Source organism: Tupaia chinensis, unplaced genomic scaffold (assembly GCF_000334495.1).
Source record: "Tupaia chinensis unplaced genomic scaffold, TupChi_1.0 Scaffold000377_1, whole genome shotgun sequence".
NCBI lineage: Eukaryota > Metazoa > Chordata > Mammalia > Scandentia > Tupaiidae > Tupaia > Tupaia belangeri.
The window spans coordinates 1,466,366-1,479,483 of NW_006159875.1; positions in this window are offsets into that span (position 1 = coordinate 1,466,366).

Genomic DNA, 13,118 nt, shown 5'->3' on the forward strand with positions numbered 1-13,118 from the left:
AGACCCATTGCAAACATCATATTGAATGGGGAGAAGTTGGAAGCTTTCTCACTAAAAACTAGAGTAAGAAAAGCCTGCTCACTTTCTCCATTCCTTTTCAACATTGTGCTGGAAGTCCTAGGCAACAGAGGCAGACAAAAGGGCAAAATAGAAGGCAATCAGATAGGAAAAGAAGTTAAACTGGCCCTATTTATAAATTATACGATTATATACATAGAAAATCCAAAAGAATTCATGAAAAAACTCCTAGTAGTGATAAATGAATTCAGTAAAGTGGCAGGATACAAATTCAATATACAAAAATCTATTACATTTTTTATATACCAACAATGAATAGACAGAGACAGAATTGAAGAAAGTCATCCCATTTACAATACCTACAAAACAAATAAGATACCCAGAAATAATCTTAACCAAAGAAGTGAAAGACTTTTACAAGGAACACTAAAAAACTGACAACCCTCAGAATGGGATAGAATATTTGCAAATTATTCCTCAAATAAGGGATTGATACCTAGAATATATAGGGAACTTAAGCAGCTAACTCATTAAAAAAAATGAATGATTCAGTTAAAAAAAATGGGCAAATGAATTGAAGAGACAACGCTTCAAGGGAGATTTACAAATGGCCAAGACGCATAAGGAAAAGCATTCGATCTGTTGTTATATGGAAAATACAAATTTAAATCATAATAAGACATCATTTAGCCCCAGTTTGAATGGTTAGTATAAAAAAAAAAAGAACAAGTGCTGGTGAGGCTGTGGTGAAAAGAAAATCCTCTTACACTGTTTGTGGGACTATAAATCAGTAAAACTCCTGTAAAAAACAGTATGAAGCTTCCCCAAAACCTTTAAGAAGGACTACCATATTACCCAGGAATCCCACTTCTTGGTATTTACACAAAGGGTAGGAAAATTCTCAGTTGGACAAACTTGCATGTCCATATTTATTGTAGCATTATTCACAAATGTTAAACATGGAACCAACCTAAGTGTCCAAAAACTGATTACTGAGTCTAAAAACTGTGCCACATATAGACTACAGAATATTACACAGCTACAAGAAGCAATGAAATCACATCATTTGACTCAAAATGGATGAATACAGAAGACATAATTTTGAAAAAAGTGAGCCAGACTTCGAAAGATACACCTTGTATATCCCCACCCACTTTGTACTGAGTGTCTGCACTTTGTGGCAGAGGTTGAGAGATCTAAACACGTGATGGTAGATACTAGAGACTGTCCAGGAGAAAGTGGTCGGTAGAAAGTAAATGATGGAGAGTGGATTCGAGAAAAAAAAGAAAAAAGAAATTTACAAGATGTTAAGTAAAATCCAGAATAAAATTGTTCAGCATTTCCCATTGTCTCCTGGGGGTTTGGAGTGTCAAGCACGAGGACAGATGCATGAGACGGAGACAGTTAAGACACATGGCTTCCTCGAGGAGCTCAGTCTAGGAAAGTAAGGAGCTGAGAGCAAACGTCCAACAACCCACTGCATTTCCCACTGGAGTCACATAAGCACAACATGTGTGGAGGAGAGCAGAAGGAACGAGTGCTCCAGAGACGCTCATGGAGTGATCTGAGTGGAACCTTCACACCTGAGCGAACTGGCAGAGCAGAGGCCATGGATTTTTCAGGCACAGGCTCAGTGTGAGCACAAACACAGGAAGACCTGGTGAGACTAGAGGGCAGCTCATGTGCCTAGAACATGGGAGGCACCTGCCAGGAGGGGATGCGTTTAAAAGCAGCAAGGAAGCCAGTCCCAAGCATGGGAGCCCCGGGCATCCCTGAATCCTATGTGCTGCTATGTCACACAATGAGCTTTGATTCAGGAGTCAGGAAACGGGTGTCACCTTTTGATGGAGTTCCTACAGAACGGTATTACAGAGGGGCAGCCAGAATTCACCACCAACTGCTTTTGCAGCCAACCATGGATAATGTGGGACCGTCTGCAAGGGTGGAAATGGCCCACACCCGTGCTCTGCAGCCCAGCAGTAACCACTCGTGGCTACGGGGCCTTTGGAAAATGGCCGACCTAACTGTGGGTCTGAATTTTATTTGTATTTAATTATAGTTCATTTAAATTGAAATAGCTGCATGTGGTTAGCGGTCACTGTATTAGACAGTGCAGGAAACATGTCAAATGTTTCGACACAGCCCTGCTTAGTAAACATTTATTGTATCTTTCCTGGGGATATTTTGAACAAGGACATAGTTTTCCTAAGCATTGTCAGCAAACAGTAGGTTCCTTTTCTACGAAGTCACTTCTTAAATGTTCTTCTCGCTCTCTTTTTTAAGCTTATTTATTGAGAGAGAGAGAGAGAGAGAGAGAGAGAGAGGAAAGCACCCTCTACAGAGTCTCATGCCACGAGCATACCTCTAGCCTTCCCAACTGGCCAGGTGTCAAGGGCACACAAGGGCAAATAGGGCACCAAACTGATCTTCCACACAGCCTTCAGCAACATAGAACCTACAGCTCGGCCACCGCAGCCAGATCACTTAAAATCCATCCTGGGGAATGGCTTGTACTTCTTCAGTAGCACGTGCTAGATCCCTTCATGGGGAAGTGGAATGAATTTAGAGCCACCTGTTCAGGAGACTGGTGACTCTCCTCTTTGAGGGTTAAAGTGCCTCTTACCCAGCTCCCTTGGAGTTTAGTGTGGAGCCTGGGGAGCTCTCGCCCAGGAGACGCCCCCCAGGTGTGGGGTGTTGGCATCGCCTGGGGCAGCCCTCCACCGGATGAACGCTGCAGCCTCCCAGCCTTGTGAGGGACAGTTCTGAGGTCCATGCTCTGTTTCCTCTGCGTGTCCCAGCACAGGGACCTGCAGCTGGACTCAGCTGTTATCTGATCATTCTTCATTATTTTCCCCTCCTTCCCAAGTGTTCTCTGACTGTTCACTTTGGCTTCCTGGCATCAACTCCCAGATAAGCTGCCTGCGACCAAGTCTTCGCCTAGGACACTTGGGGCATGCCTCAGTCTGACTCAAGGAGATGAATCAAATGTCTACCATTGGTCCAGCTGGGGAAGAAATAGTGAGACAGCCAAGTTAGCATCAGCAGAGATAAAGAGGATGATGTCGATCGGTGCAGGGCACAGTCAGATCCCAACCAGGCACAAGCGACCTTAAAAGTAGAAATGGACTTTGTGCTCGCACTGCAGGGCACAGGTGCGACCTGGTCTCTCGATTCCCAATTTCTGCATAAAAGAATAAACCTGGGAATGGCGTGGGGCTGCGACGTTCTCCATGTTTCTTCATTGCCTTTTGTAGAAAAGAAAAAAAAAAGTGATACCTACGATCCAGACCTGTAAAATTCAATGTAATCCACCACATTAAAGTCCAGAATGCTCAGTGTTTTTGCAAAGATAAAGTAATGTGATTTACAATATAGCTAATAGATGAAATATGTTTCTCTGAGATGCTTCTTGGATTTTATTGCATTTTCCCCACTCATACAAATGGTATGTGCTTTCTTCTCTGGACAGTCCCTTTCCCTTCACTAAAGGGAATCTGCTGCAGCTTCCCATGGTACAAAAGGACCAGACATCAACCTCCAGTGTGCAAATGGGCAGCCCCTCAAAGAAGAAACACTGTCTAGTATCAGAAATGATGTGTCAGACCTTCTCTTATTTAACCTCCCAGTCATTGTGTAATGTAGGTATACTTGTTATAGGTCAGAAATAGAGACTCAGAAAGGTGCACCACTTTGCCCCAAATCATACAGAATCAGGTGACAAAAGTAAGACTTGGACCCAAGTCCTATGAATGTAAAATCTGCCTTCTACACATTGTATCTTACCTGATAGAAACTCCCATCTAAATTCTGTGCACAAGGCTCACTTTGAAGAAATAATTAAGTCCTTAGAACTTTCTAACACAAATATTTAGTCTGCTTTGGCATTTTGACTTTGACAGTGCTGAAATAAAACTCCTGCCTCACCCCAAATAACTCCCTTGACTATAAATTAATGCCAGAAATCTTACAATTGCAGTTTTAAACTTTGGCTTAAACCATTCAAATATATATATTTTTTTCTTCCTCATGTTCTAACAAAAATTCTCCTAGGAAGCTTTCAAATCAGGTAAAAACAACTTACGTTTACTTTAATATGAGTAGTTAGTGCATAAAAGTCACAGGTCATCAGCAAGCCCTGATGTCATGACCTTCTTTATGGGCTCGACCTCATGCATCTGCAGTCTTCTTCCAGAGATGGTTAGAACCGGCTGGAGCTCCCGTGGTGGGCTTGGTGTTGGCATTGAGCATTCTCTCAACAGCAATGACTTTGGACAGGTTCACTGTTCTTATCCCATTTCATTCTTCCAGTTAATCCCCAAGATGAGCCTTGTTAGTGACGGCAGCAGGCTCAGAGATCTTATGTGACACGTTCAACATCACAGAGCAGGTCAAGGTTGAAGCTCAAGTGCTTCCCCAGCTGCTCTGATGACAAGCCACTTTGCACAGGGTCAACTTCTGAGAGCCCTAGAAAGACTGGGAATAAGATGCTCTGAGTCCCAGTCTACAAGGATGACCATAGGAAACTGTCAACATTCCACCTACTTGACCTACAAAAGCAGTTATTTCACGTGGCTCCCTCTAAACTCCCATCATCTCTTAGCCTGCAGTTCCATTCTCTACTTCCCACATATGCTTGTGCCACCCACCTGTCTGGATCTCTGTCTCTTCTCAACTACTGACTGGAGAAGCAGAGGATCTTTAAATCAGGGAGTGTTCCAGTCAAAAGTATTTACTTCCCTGAAACTCTCACATTAACCTATTGCTTTTGCAACATCTAATGTGCATATGCCTCTTCAGTACCTCATCCCCGGCCTCACCACCATTTCCGTGTACTCAGACTCACGGAGTCCCCTTGGACTTCCAACTGTATGCCCCATCTTGCTCCTCTCATCCAGGGCAATGGGCACCATGCAAGGCCTTTGCTACCTTCAATCGCAAGCAGCAAGCAGCAAGAAGAGACTCTTCAGGCTGCATTCACTTAGGTCCCTCTCGCTGCAGGCCCTAGACCCAAGATGTGAGTGACAGTTTATTTAGGAAGTGATTCTAGGAATGAGGCAAAGATGGAAGAGAGCCAATAAAGGATCTGTTATCAAACAAGTTACGAGTGTAGTTGACTCAGCTTGATCCTGCTGGGGAAATCTGAGCGCCCATCAGGACGTGCCTGGGTGTTTACGTTCCGGTGGGGTGAGAGTTCTGGGTCATACACAGCTGGGGTGAGATGAGCCCCAGTCCAGGAGGCGTGGACCCAGGGCACTTCCAGGCCGCCTGCAACAGAGAAAACTGGCAGGCAAAAATAAATGCAGGTTATCGCAGTTAGTGTTGGCTGGCTTGTGTGGAAATACTCAGGGAATGGTAATACAGATGAGGTTCACTGGTTTTGAATTCAGACTGCAACTTCATGTGCTGTGGGACAAATCTTCAACCTCTCCGAGCCTCTGCTTACCAATAAAATATGAAGTAGTGATATTTCCCTAATCAGCATAAACAGTGAAGCTACTGCAGTTGTTTGTACCAGAGATGCTGTTTATGTATAAAGTAACAGAGTTCACCTGAGTTTTATTTTATCCTCTTAAAGCCAAGACTTGCTGCGCAATTTTTCTCTAATTCTTATTCTGTTATAGAAGTCTCAAGTAAGAACCCTAAGTTCTGCCCAGCTATTTTTGGATTCGAAGTGGCTGGAAAGTAAACGCCCACTCAGAATCAGCAATGCAATGGTCAGCGTATCTTGCTTCAGTTCATCTGGTTTTTGTTTTAATTCCAAGGTCCTGCTTTGCTTCTGGTAGCTGATTATTTGGGAAGCTCTTGCTCTGGCTCCTGTTTGGGCTAATGATTTTTAAAGAGTAGTTGACGCTGTCTCCAAACTTACCCGAAGGACATGTGGGGAGCCCACCAGTCACAAGGTCCTGGCAAATTCGGTGTGGGCAGAGGGCGGACTCGGGTTCAGCCAGGGTTGGCCCTTTAGGCTCCGTGTTGGGAATGAGGAGTAATTGCACCACAGGGACGGGGAGGCCTGACCTCGATGCAGACAGGATTTAAGTGGCCCTCAATCCTTGGGTGGGCCCCAGTGGCAAGCCATGCCCCTGGTTCTCTGCACTGCCCAACAGCACACAGCCAAGTCCAAACTACTTTGCTAGTGCGTGAGTTGCACAGACAGCACGGCCTCTGTCTGCGACCACCCGGAGCAGGGAGTTGCAGCGGAAAGGGGTTTGGACCTGGAGCTTATTGGTCTGATCTGGGTAGATTTAGCCTCTTGCAACTTCTAGGCAATTTGATCTTTGAGTAGAGCCAGACTTTGAAGTGAGACAGACCTTTTGTTCAAATTCCAGCTCTGCCTCTTACAAGTTGAGCAAGATAACTTATCTTTCTGTCTTTATTTTTATATAAAATGGAACCAAAAACATTTACTTTATGGGATTATTGAGGCTTAGAAAGAAGTCTTGTAAAATTCTTGGCCCAGAGTCTATGTTCAATAGGTTACAGACTCTGCTATGCTTTTCAGACATTTCTGGTGAGATAGCCCATTATCCCTATAAACTCAACATGTCAAAAATAAAACTAATTTACTTTGTTCCAGATTGTTCTCTGATTTTTTGTCTAATTTTTTTTTATTCTTTTTATCTTTCTTTGTGAATAAATTTGGGTCTGACTGCGCCTTGAGGGCTCCCCGTCACTATCAGATCCTGCTGGTCTACATTCGCTGTGTTTCCCTGTCTTGATTTACCTTCAAGTGCTGCAGCAATCATTCCAGAATATCACATTCATCCACGTGGAACTGTCCTCCACAATCCCCACGAGTACAGTCAAAGGCCTTCTTCCAGCTGGCATTTGGTGCTGGTTTCAGGACAGGTGAAATTTGTCTGCCAGGAGCCACGAGTTGAGCATGCGCCATCTTGGTGGATTTTACAGAAGTCAGTGCAAACAATGGAGAGTTGTGGAGCCATGAAACCAGCCTCAGTCAGAAGCCAGACCAGATCAATGTAAATCCAGAGGGTCATTAGCATCCGAGTTAAGAAATGGAAGGGACAATGGGATCCTGGAGGTTCAGTGAGGAGACAGAGTCTAGAATGGTGCAGGAGATTGTATGGGAGGACTTGTGTTACCCTATCCAGCATCACTTTTTTTCTTGGCTGCAATACTCTATCTTCCTTGTGAGGAACCACCATTTTCTTATTCTCACATGGGTCCCAAGAAGGATCCTAGACCTGAACAATCATGGCAGAAGTTCTGTCGTGGACAGCTAAGTCTCTCTACTGAAATGGGCCTGCGATTAAGGGCATTTGATACCAAGGCTTGTGTGGGAGCTACTGCAAAGGCATGTTTTCTGTCTCTGCTTTCCTAGACTTCAGACCATCACGTAGGTCACTCTGCCTTTACTTTGAATCTGAGAATAAAGTCAACACAGAGAAAGATGACTGAGAGCTGAAGACAGATGGGAGCTGGACAACCCATCTGGCTCCTGAATGAGACTTTATCTCAAGAAATAGCCCTTTTTCAGCCTGAGCCAGTCATTTCATTTTTTTTTTTTTTATCCCACACTCAATCCTAACTGACACAAACACCATAAAGCTATGATGGTTTTCCACTGTGGCAGTAATATGTGAAGATGCTCTCTGTCATGTCTGCCTAATACTGTTTTTAAATTGTTGTTATTTGTAAATGCTTCACCTGAGTCCATCTGCACACGGTCGACTATCATCAGAGCAGCTTTCTTCATACGGAAATGGCTGTGCTTCTTGGTCAGTAAGGATAGTCTGAAAGACTCACTCATTAAGTCAGGAAGAAACCATGTCAGCTTTCTCTTTTTAAGTTTGCTTTATTTCTCTGATACAGAGAGAGAGAGAGGAGAGAGAGAGAGAATACCTTTGAAAGGGTCTCATCACGCTGGGATCCCCCCAGCCGTCCTCCCAGCCAGGATCCCGTAATCCTGACATATTTCATGGTTGACTCAGGATTTGAACCAGGGTCTTCCATATGGCTCCACCATTGTTGTCACTGGGCTATGTCAGCTTAGATGAGAGCCTCTGCTCACCCTTGCTGTCATACAGACTTGCTCTTTGCTCTCCCAAGGCAACAAGTTCTCTGAGGCTGAGGTTAATGGCTTCTTTTCATGAGTTTGGCAGAGGGAAATCTCTTGGTAGCATGTGAGATCTATAATTTTTTAAGTCTCCTCTGTGCTACTAACATTATTTTTAAAAAATGTGTTAATGATGAGGAGTGTGAACTTGCTGGAGAAGAGACAAAGAGAGATAGAGAAAGGGAAAGTAAGAAGTCACCCCTCTCTCTGAGGTGGCAGGAGGTGGTTATACTATAATCCCTTCTCCTCCATTTTCCTGTAGGGATTTTGGGCACTTGTGCACATGCGTCCAGAGTGATTTTTCAAGCTGCCAGTCCAAACTCAAACTGTGAGTCTGGAGCCTTAACCACCCCACCACCTGCTGGCCCAACACTTAGATTTTACTCATCTCTCTTGAGGATCATGTCTCCACATGTACTTCAGGCACTGTTATTTAATCACTTGTCCCATGAGTATGGAGTCTCCCCAGTCATATTGAGAAGGCTTTCGGGGCACAGCCTGGGCAGGTCTTTTAGGCAGGCGAATGTGGATGCCCCGTAAGAAGTCCAGCATCAGTCCTGGAGTGCCAGGCAGAGAACTTGCTCAAACGTGTGCCCTGCCCTGTTTCTGCATTAAGGAACTATACCATGAGTAGTCAGGAAAGTCACGACGTATTATCCCATGTTTTGCTATGCAAAAATGGATCGTGACTTTGCTGACAGCCCATTATTTGTAGTTTTGTAAACTATTAACTTGTAAACTTTTTTTTTCCCTTTTAGGAAATGTTTCTTGAAATACTGTCTTATAGATCACAGCTGCATGCAAAGGTGAAGCAATCTAATCAATGATATTTTCCTAATTTGCTTTCTTTCTCTCTGCGCACACACACACACACACGCACACACACGCACACACTCACACACACCCTGCTGTATTGATCAGTTGATGGTGAGCTTTTTCTCTATTTTAAGGTTTACTATTGTGGAGTTTTAAAGTCTTTGTTGTAGTACGTTAGATATGTAAAAAGATTTTTTGAGGAATCTACAAATATTAATTGAGGCACTCAAGATTAGATGAGCATACTCAGTGTACCTGCTGCTTTTGTCTGAAGTAGCATGTCACATGCACGGAATCAGTCATGGTTTCTATAGTAATTCTCCATATTTAAAAAGAGGATTCAATATGAATGAACACTTCATGATGTACTACAAAAACACTATGAATGTCAAATGCTCTCTTAATCAAATAAGCACAAGGGCCCTTGCTCTAGATTGAATAAGTGTCATATTCACGGGGGAGATATAATGTGATTGTGATGAGTATGTACAATGACCCATAAACAAAAGAATTTCAACATGAAATGTAATGTGAATGTTACAAACCAGAGACCAGCAGTTGGCGTAATGACTATGTTGCTGGATTCCCACGTAGTCGACCACAGCTCAAGTCCCAGACTCAGCAGCTTAAACTCATGCTGGGCATGTGTGTGTGTGTGTGTGTGCCCAAGAACCCGAGAGGAGAATGGAGGAGAAGGGATTACAGCATGACCACCCCCCGGGGGGTGATTTCTCGCTTTCTGTCTCTCTGTCTCTCTCTCTGTCTTTCTGGTGAGTGCATGTGCCCTATAGCAAAAACCTCTCAAAAAAAAGCTTACTTGGGAACCAGTAGATGGCATAATGGTTACATCACTGGACTCCCACGTAGTCAGCTGTGGTTCAAGTCCTGGACTCAGAGACTTAGAACTCATGCTGGGCACGTGTGCATGCACACCCAAAATCCTAAGAGGAGAATGGAGGAGAAGGGACTGTGGCATGGTCATCCCATGATTTCTTGGTTTTTTTGTCCCTCTGTCTCTTCAGCGAGCACACATGTACTACAGCAAAAAATATCTCTAAAAAATTTTTTTAAAAACAAACAAAACAATTATTTGGGTCCAGCAGATAGCATAATGTTATGTTGCTGGATAACTGACTGTAGTTCGAGTCCTGGACCCGGTGGCTTGAATCTCACGCTGTGTGTGAGTTTCACCCTAACCCTAACCTTCTCTCTCTCTCTCTCTCTCTGTCTCTATGTTGAACATATACACCTCATAACAAAAATCTCTCAGGAAAAATAAATGACTTGTTGCATAACCTAAATTTAGTATAGAATAATCTATCAGGCAGCATCTATATTTGCAGCATGTCATCTCTAACAAACTTACTTTAAGTATAGTTATTAAAAGTACAAAACAAGATGACTTGAAGCTGGGATTGTGAAGAAGCTATCCTATCCATATTTGGTCAGAAATGCTTCTCGTAGGCAATGAGAGTAATCCTAGCAGAAAAGCATTTCCTCTGAGTATTTTCCTAGTATCAGTTTGGTTTTGATATGTATCTGTGTTAGCAAACTTTCCCTCAGGTTTTTTAAGATTGTAAGAAATATAGTATATTTGTTTATTCAGAGACTGTGCTTACATCTGAGGTGCAGACGTGTGTGTGTGTGTGTGTGTGTGTGTGTGAAAGTGGGAGAGAGAGAGACAATCGACAGACAGAATAAATATACTCAGGCTGTTCAGAGGATGAAGCCCAAAGTCTGGCCTGACCTTGGCCATGTATGTACTGAAGCTGAGCTTGCTGGGTTTCCTTAAGGAGAAGATGAAACGCAAATTGTAGAGGACCGAGTACCTTCGTGAAGAGTATGTGGACAGGAAAACCAAGTGAGTGTCCTGGACTGAGACTGAAGCAGAGAGGACTCCTTTATTATTATTTACCCTCCCCAACCACTGCCCTTGGTCCCAGCACATCTGGATATACAAACGCACAAAATGTAGAAATCTTACAGCCACATCTTGTAAAGATATACCATTTTTCAGAGTAGGAAAACACTATGATCCAGATAATTTATAGTCATGCCATTCCAATAATAATGATTGACTCTCAGGTGTGTTTCGTGTTTTGTTTCTTATTTTTGCCAATTGGTATTTGTGCTCAGAGAGAGAAAGACAGAGAGAGAGGAGAGAGAGAGAGAGAGAGAGAGAGAGAGAGCAGACTCCATGGGACATGGTTACGCTGCAATCCTTCTCCTCCATCTTTTCCTCTTTTCAGAATTTTGAGCACTCATTCACAGCCTGGTGTGTTATTTAAGCCACTTGGTCCTAGACTTGAAATGTGCAGTTGGCTATGTGGAATCCAGATGCCTTTGCCATGCCACCTGCTGGCCCCAGGCTTAGAGTTATTTACTTATTTATAAGAATTGTTTATTTCATTTGATTTATTTATTTATTTTTAATTTGACTAGATAAAGACAGAGAGTAAGAAAGAGAGAAAGAAAGTGAGAAAGCAAGCTGCCAGGTCTAGCCCTCTAACCATGCTCAGCCATGTGGGAGCCCAGCACCTTCACCACTGTGCCACCTGCTAGCTCCAGGCTCAGGTTTTTAAAGCAGAAGCGAATCAGATATTTGAATACATGTCACCTCTCCAATAGCATTGCCAACTATTACTAATGAAAAGAGTCATTTTCAGTCACTATTCATTCAATCAACAAACATTTCTTGAGAACGCACTTAGTTCACCTCCACTCTGATGGTTCTGAGCAGAAATTCAGCATCAGGCAAACAAGAAAACAGCCTTAGCTAGCACACAAACGCTCTGTCTCAGGGTAAGTTTCTGTCCCTACTCCCGTACTCCACAAGACATTTTAAGACAGATGCCCCAAAGCAATGGGGGAGGGGAGCTCTTGATAGTATATTAAAATGACTTTGCATCTAGTGAAACAGATGCTTTGGATGCTTGTCCCACTCGAAGCTTTTTTATTTTTCCCCTTAAAGATGTGCTTTTGCTTTTCGTTTTCTGTATTATGCAGGGGAGCCTTTGTTTGTTTGAGTGGGTGGTTAGCCGTGGAGTTGCTCACTGAGTACGTAAATGAATTCCAGCAGAATGTTAGGCTTGAGATGTTTTTTCTTTCTCCGTCTGAGGTTGGTCTTTATTAGTCCCTAAGCTTGTGTCATTCATTTTAAAGTCATTAACTAAAATAAAAACAGAACCGTTTTGGTTTGAAAACATACAAAATTATTTCATGTAAAATTTTCAGCAAACTCTCTGTTGCCTGCTCCCTGAAACAGAACAGGAATCAAGCCCCAAGCTAAATCTCTTATTGAATGTGACAAATATCTTAAGTCCTCCTGAGCCAGATACAAAGAAAAAGAGTGGGGGAGAGCTACTCTTGAGTGCTGCATTTTTCCACAGGCTACTTGTTGAAGATAACCACTGCAGAATTTATGTCTTAGCTAATATGGATTAGTATGCTAATCATTTAGTTTTTTTATTTGTTTGTTTTTGTTTTTGTTTTGTCTTTCTGCCAGAGGGTACATGTGCTCATCAGAAAGAGAGAGAAAGAGAAAGCACTCCCTAGTGTGGAGTGGTCATGGCACAATCCCTCCTCCTCCATTTCTCCATGCTCCTCCTCCATTTCTCCATGCTCACACATGTTTTTCAAGCAATTTGAGCCAGGATTCAAACCATGGTCTGCTAGGTGGGATCTACCTTAACCATTGGGCAATTTACTACTTTACAAAACACATTTGTGTTCATTACCTATCTGACCTTCACAATCAAAAACCAGTAATGGTCATAATGCCACCATTGTTACCCAGGGTCCAGATTGTGCTTGTGACAACGTTAGCAGGAGGTAGACCAGGATGCCAAACCCCGGCTCCAGTGCTAACACCGGTACCCTGAGTCACTCGTCTTCAAAGCGCCCTTGACCACATCGATTATGTCCTCCAGAGGGGAAAGGAAGAAAGCAGAGAACGCAGCCCACACGTCACTGTGAGCACGAGGGCTCTCTCTGCCCTTCTGTCCCGTGGCCTCTTTGTAAGGCTCGAGTTCTTGGCTAGGGAAATCTTTATCTGCCTGAGTCCCCCAGCATACACAGGCTATGGCTGAATTCAGCTCTGTGTTGGCCACGAACCTTCACTCTTGTGTGGAGTCTAAAATCACTCTCCGTGCATTCTGATCAGTACCACCTTCCTCTTTCCATGACATGTCCCCTCTCCTCACTTCCTAGT